Source organism: Papaver somniferum, chromosome 3, assembly GCF_003573695.1.
Source record: "Papaver somniferum cultivar HN1 chromosome 3, ASM357369v1, whole genome shotgun sequence".
Lineage (NCBI taxonomy): Eukaryota > Viridiplantae > Streptophyta > Magnoliopsida > Ranunculales > Papaveraceae > Papaver > Papaver somniferum.
In genome coordinates, this window is record NC_039360.1 from 219,667,257 (window position 1) to 219,673,458 (window position 6,202).

The following is a 6,202-nucleotide window of genomic DNA, read 5'->3' on the forward strand; positions in this document are numbered from 1 at the left end:
AAAACCGATATTATCTTTTGTATAGGTATATAAGACCCGGCCGATACGAGACCGATACGCGATATTAATTACCTTCAACACACTCATGTGGTCATGACCAAGGTAGTCAATATCGATTGTACATGCCGATATTACAGGTTTTTATCGGGTATCAGAAAATACCTATACGATATTGAAAATATCGGCGATACAAAGACGTAACGATATTATTGGTTGTACAGGCTGGTACACAACGATATATCATTTTTACTTATACACCAATAATATCGATTTCAGTGAATAAATATTCCATCAACATGCATCTAGTCTTTACAAACAAGTACAACGTCAATTGGAGAAGATAAAAAGTCCTAATATATTTATGATATAAAATCAATGAACTATCTGGTAGGATATAAGATGGAAACCATATTTCGATTGCAAGGCAGAGAATTGTGAAAGATTATAGTGAAATATATTAAGAAACATTTACCGGCATAATGGGACAACAATCACAATGCTGGCTAATAAACCACCTTGTATTTTAGAAATTTGAGATATATGCATCATTCTTATTATTTTTTACTCTGAATTTATAAATATTTGAAATTCTAGTTCTAATGATGTATCACCGATAAAAATCGATATTATCTTTTGTATAAGTGTATCGGACCCGGCCGATACAAGACTGATACGCAATATTAACTACTTTGGTCATGACATAAGGGCAACTTAGAAAATTGAAAATTTTGGCAGCTTTGTTATGCACGTGCTTTCCCTGAGTGCTTGTGTCTAAGTATGAACCCTTCCGATGTGATCAACTCTTTTTACTCTCTACTGATCATTCCTTACATGATTTCTTCTTCATATAGATTTTTATTTTGTACCTTTACTATTTTAGCCTTATTTAATTTAAAGGATATTTTTTAGAGAGTTATAAAACTAAGGATAAAATTGTATTTCCAAAATTTACAGCTTCAATAACTGTTCATAAACACTGACTAAGGGGAGTTCCCTTTATAATAGTAATAGATAACTAAAAAATCTTCAAAAAAAAAGAAGAGAAATTGGATCAATTGCCCATATATTTTTAAAACATGGTTCTAATGGACGAGTAAAAATTAGTATGGGTGAAATGGACACCAAAAAAATAGCAAGAATGAATCTGGATTCATCCTGGCTTAAACTTAAAAAATAACGAGGATGAAGCTGGATGCATCCTGATGTAAATTAAAAATAAGAAAAAATATTTGAAAATTGGTAGGATGAAAGTGTTTACATCCTGGATATTTTTACATTCTCGTCCATTTAAACAATGTCAAATTTTACATGTCTATTTCACCCAAAAATTGTCGTTATTAGGTTAATTAACCCATTTTGTGAAAAAAAGATAACTAAAAAAATGTTAAGAAGTCACATGAAAATCTAACCGAAGTCTAGTTAACACTTTTTCTTAAATCTATATTATAAGGGACAATGGTGTTTTTCCATATGGACGGCTCTTTACATTTCAGACACATAAAGGACGGTTCAGATTGAGTCATATGTTTTTGTTTTTCAATTTACGTTTTTAACATATAAAGAAGGGTTGAGATTGAGACACTGATTTAACAATCTACATTTCCAAAGGTCCAGATCGAGCCACATATTTCAATCTCCACTACACCCTCCTAGTGTCATTTATTTGAAGTTATTCTTCACATTCAATGTGAAACCGTATCTTTTATTGTAAATTAAACTCCCTCTTAATTCATGCTTCAAAAAAAAAATTGATTATTTTCTTTCATATTTTTCATTTTTTTTTCTTCTTCATCGTCTTTTTTTTTTCATCAAAAAATAAATAAATCAAAAGATCTTCTTATGCCCATAATATTTCAATTTCTCCATGTGTAAAATATTTCAACCAAAGAAGATCTCTTTATCATCCACTGGATATTGAAAAGACGGTTTGTTATTATATTTGTTCTCTTATGTTTGTATCTTTTATAGTTTATCAATTTTCATCTAAATTTCTTTTCATCCAATTGGTGTTTTTAAATATGGGTTATTGAGAAATGTTTCAGATTTTTTATTTTTATTTCGTGGTTTTAGGATTAATTTGTGTAAAGATTAGATTAACGCTCATTAGATTCATCAAATGGTTTTAAAGCGCAGTAGTTGCAGCGTTTTTGACTTAATGTTTGTATTTTTCTCTGCTCTCTGAATTAGAATTTCATTTTTAAATTTGTATGGTGAATATTTTTATTTTCCCCCAATTAATTTTATTTTAGATTATTAAGTTTTGTTTGAATTTGATTTTGTGCATCCCACTTCCTCTTTACAAGAATTTTAAAGGTTGATTATTTTTCAAGTTCTATATTTTATTGTTAATCCTGTAAATTTACTTTTTGGTATGATTTCCAAGTCTCACTTGAATTGTTAATACGTGAGCACTACCGATTGAATTAGCTTTTAGTTCATCGTACTTCTTTTTTTGTTTATAACAATCTTGCCGGCTTTAGCTAACCCAAAATTTTTCACTTTTTGTAGACTTTGAATATGGTCAAATCGAAGTTGATTCTACGAACCAAATACCGATAAATAGACATTTTCTGTATCCAACTGCACAAATCATTTTAAGGTATTATATTATAATGTGAATAATTATAGAGGCGATCCAGCTGGTAGATTAGGTTCTTTGATTTTTTTATTTTGATTTAACAAAAATGACGTTTCAAACATTTATAAATTAGTCTTACTTTGTTGTCCTTCGTTTACTTTGGCACTCTTGGATTTACAATCTTTGGTCCATTTTTGTTGTATTGGTAAGTTGGAGTCTTTTGACTGTTTTTCTTTTGTTGTATTTGTTGTTCTGGTGGGTATGTGATGATTTTAGTCCTTTTTTTACTTGAGTTAGATCTGTTAGCAGTCTAATTAATTTCTGAATTTTAGGTTAGTTTATAAAATATTTTAAAATCTTGCCTTTGCATTTTTCTCTATTATCATTCCAATTTTTCAAATTTGCAGGTTCATCGAAACTTTTTCGGAGATGAAATACCACCTAAAGCAAGGGAGAAGGGACACAGGTTGGTTTTCTCTGTCGAGGTAAATACCAATATTTGATTATATACATTGAGGTTTGGTAAAAATATTTTCATTACGTATTAATTCCGGATGAATTTAGCACTGCTAAAGTCCATTGTAGCAATGTTCACGAAGTATAATATAAGATATCGTTATTATTAACATGTTATTTAGGGAGTTTGCGCAAGGTCAGATTCGTTTGCCAGATATATATAAGGTCGGGTGAAAGGTTTATTCGCGTTTATGTACTGTTGGTCTCACTACAAGCTACTTTTGGATCCTTAATACCAATATTTGAGCTTGGATGAAGTATAAAAGTTCAGTATTTTTTTCCAGGGACCTACTATATATTCAGTTCATACAATTCTCAATAAGTTTTAAGGTCAGTTTTGTATAACACCACAGAGGTTGGAGAAAATGTAAATTATCAATTATGTGAATGCTTTGACAAAAGGTCTACAGATGTTGACATGAACAAGGAGGTTGTAGAATTGTAAGTTTTCTCATATCATTTGGCTCTTTTAACTCTTTATGCATGTACTTCGAAATAAGATATTTTGTTATTAGAGATCCAACACCCAACACATTGTTTCTTGCAACAGTCTCTATATTTCAATTTTGACAGGATAACTGAAAGTCAGAGTTTGTGTTATTAGTATGTTACCTGATAAGTATACCGATATCAGTCTGTGAAATCTGTTTGTTGGGAATTCGCTGAACAAGGAAAAGCAAGAAAATATTTTATGAAAAATATGTTGGTAGTGTCCAATAGAAACATAGAATATGAATTGCGATTGTGGTGCCGAATGTCGGTTGGTTCAATGAAAATTCAATTTTGTTAGGGAATAAAATCAGTAATCAGTTGCTTGATAATTTATGTTCACGGTAAAATGATGGATGAAAAAAATAGATGGTGGCATATGTCGTGTTAATTAATGAGACTATAACTAAATCTTACACCTGTTTCCAATATCGTACTTAGTTCCCTACCTTTTTTTATTTTGAAGTTCATATGATTCAATCGGGATAAGATCATGTTGAGTTAGTGTGTCACTTTCTTATAGATTAGTCGTTTGAAATCAATTATGTAGAGTAATTTATTTTGATATTGTAAAAAATTAGAAAGCCTGAATGATATTAATGAAGAATTCCTTAAGCACAATCTTTCCTTATAAAAGTTAATTTGTAACACTATTTCATAATGAATGTGGATATGCAACTGGAGAAAGTTTGGAACACCAACAACACTACCATCTTATATTAAAAATTACTTTCTCTTGCATTTGGTCGTTGCAACAGTCTCATATCAAGCTACTCTTTTAAATAAGCTATTAAATTTCATGTCTTTTTAATATAATGTGGAACTGATATTTTTCTCAATTTATACAGGTGAACAATTGGAACTCTTGCTTTTGCAAATAATTTTTTCTGTTTGATCGTTGGCATGTTGATCTCGATGAAAGATTTTCCTAACAACAATCCACTTATACAGATATCGGAAATCATTCTAGGTATGGAATAGGTTATCTTAAATAGTTGGTTACACATAGGTTAAATTTGGCCTCATGTAGTCATCAAGCATTAATGTTCCTTTCAAGGTTATGTACAAAATGGTGTGTGTACATGTATTCTCTTTGATTCCTGAAGTAAGTTGGATGTTAATCCTATATTTTTGTATGCATAGGCAAAATTGAAAAAGCGTGAATGGAACCGCGACATGTTGGATTTTGGGAACATGAATACCAACATATGCATCACCTCTTATATTCTTTTTCTCCATGTATACAATTTTAGAACTTCTGTTCCAAAGTTTCAAAGAACTTTGTAACGGTATTGGAAAAGTATGGGGTAGTAGTCATGTAAAAATTGTTGTCGTTCAATTTTAATGTTTCCATATTTTACAAATATTTACGTAAAATTCCACAATTCCGCCATTTATTAGAGCTTTACATATTTTTGGTTAATTATTAATTTAAAAATATGCATTGAAAACAAATTTAATTAAGTATGCTTCATCTAGGAAAAAATGACACAATGTAATAACACTGGAGTTAGATTTAACAGGACATATATCGAAATACGATAAGAAATAATTGTTCGGTAACACCGAGAACAAATTAACGGCACGGGTCATATCCTAGTATTAAATAAAAGATAACATCATTGAGATCACAACCTAACACACATTCATATGCAAAAGGTCTAAAGGCAAGCCCTAGGAATATATTGCTCTTACTACTCCCTCCGTCCCCTATATATAGGCGGAAAAGTGAAATTCTCTTAGAATAAGAAAACTTTTAGTTTTCATAAATTTTCCTAATTGTACCTGATTTACCCTCACCAATTCCAATACATTTGTCTGGGAAATATGAAAAATATTAATTTATTAAAAGTTTTTATCCACTAAAATATTTAAAAAATATAATTAGTTTTGGGAATTACCAAAGACATTAATTAAATTTGTGAATATCATATTTTCTAATAAGGGTATATAAGGAAGAAATCACATTGGAAATATATGTTCGTCTATATATAGGGACTATATTTTTTTACTTCTCAGCCCATATAATAGGGACGGAGGGAGTATTTTTTTTTCTCTACTACGAAACACTGTCGTACTTGTTGGAGTAGCGCATGTTTTTAAGGACCGAATCTCAGGATCAATTTGTCTTTTGACTATCATCTTTCAACACTTTGTTTTTATTCTCTAGGAATCATTCAAATGCAATAGCATGAATCTTCATCTATATGCTGCAAACAAAATAAATGAATCTTAATCAATAACTATAGCAATGTTTGTTTGCAATAGTGACAGTGAGTAGGCCATACGATTGAACGTCTGAGATCGTAAAACTTAGTTGACTCATGACTCAATGAGAACGATGTCCTACTTGCTGCTAACTAACTAACTAATGTTGTCAACGTAGAGTTACATGTGGTTGGATGTTGGAATCATGCATGCACCTCCTTAATTTAATGGATGAGCGTACTTTTTTTTTTTTCTTTTCAAATAAAATAAAACGGTATAAAATACCAAAGTAACCAAACTTAGTACCAAAAAACAAAAACAAACCAAACTTAGGCTCCTTCCTATGGGTGTGGCAAACATGAATTTATGCACCCACTATGGAACTGGCAAACCGGCCTGGTTAAGTGGAAA

At 30.6% G+C, this 6,202-nt stretch overlaps 1 long non-coding RNA gene across 1 annotated transcript; it reads left to right on the forward strand.

Moving 5' to 3' along the window:
* The first annotated feature begins 1,790 nt into the window (after positions 1 to 1,790).
* Positions 1,791 to 4,899, forward strand: LOC113362136. Its single transcript, XR_003365563.1, has 6 exons — positions 1,791 to 1,925; positions 2,509 to 2,599; positions 2,986 to 3,063; positions 3,217 to 3,535; positions 4,432 to 4,553; positions 4,727 to 4,899. It is a non-coding gene; the product is annotated as an uncharacterized LOC113362136 (long non-coding RNA).
* Positions 4,900 to 6,202: the final 1,303 nt, after the last annotated feature.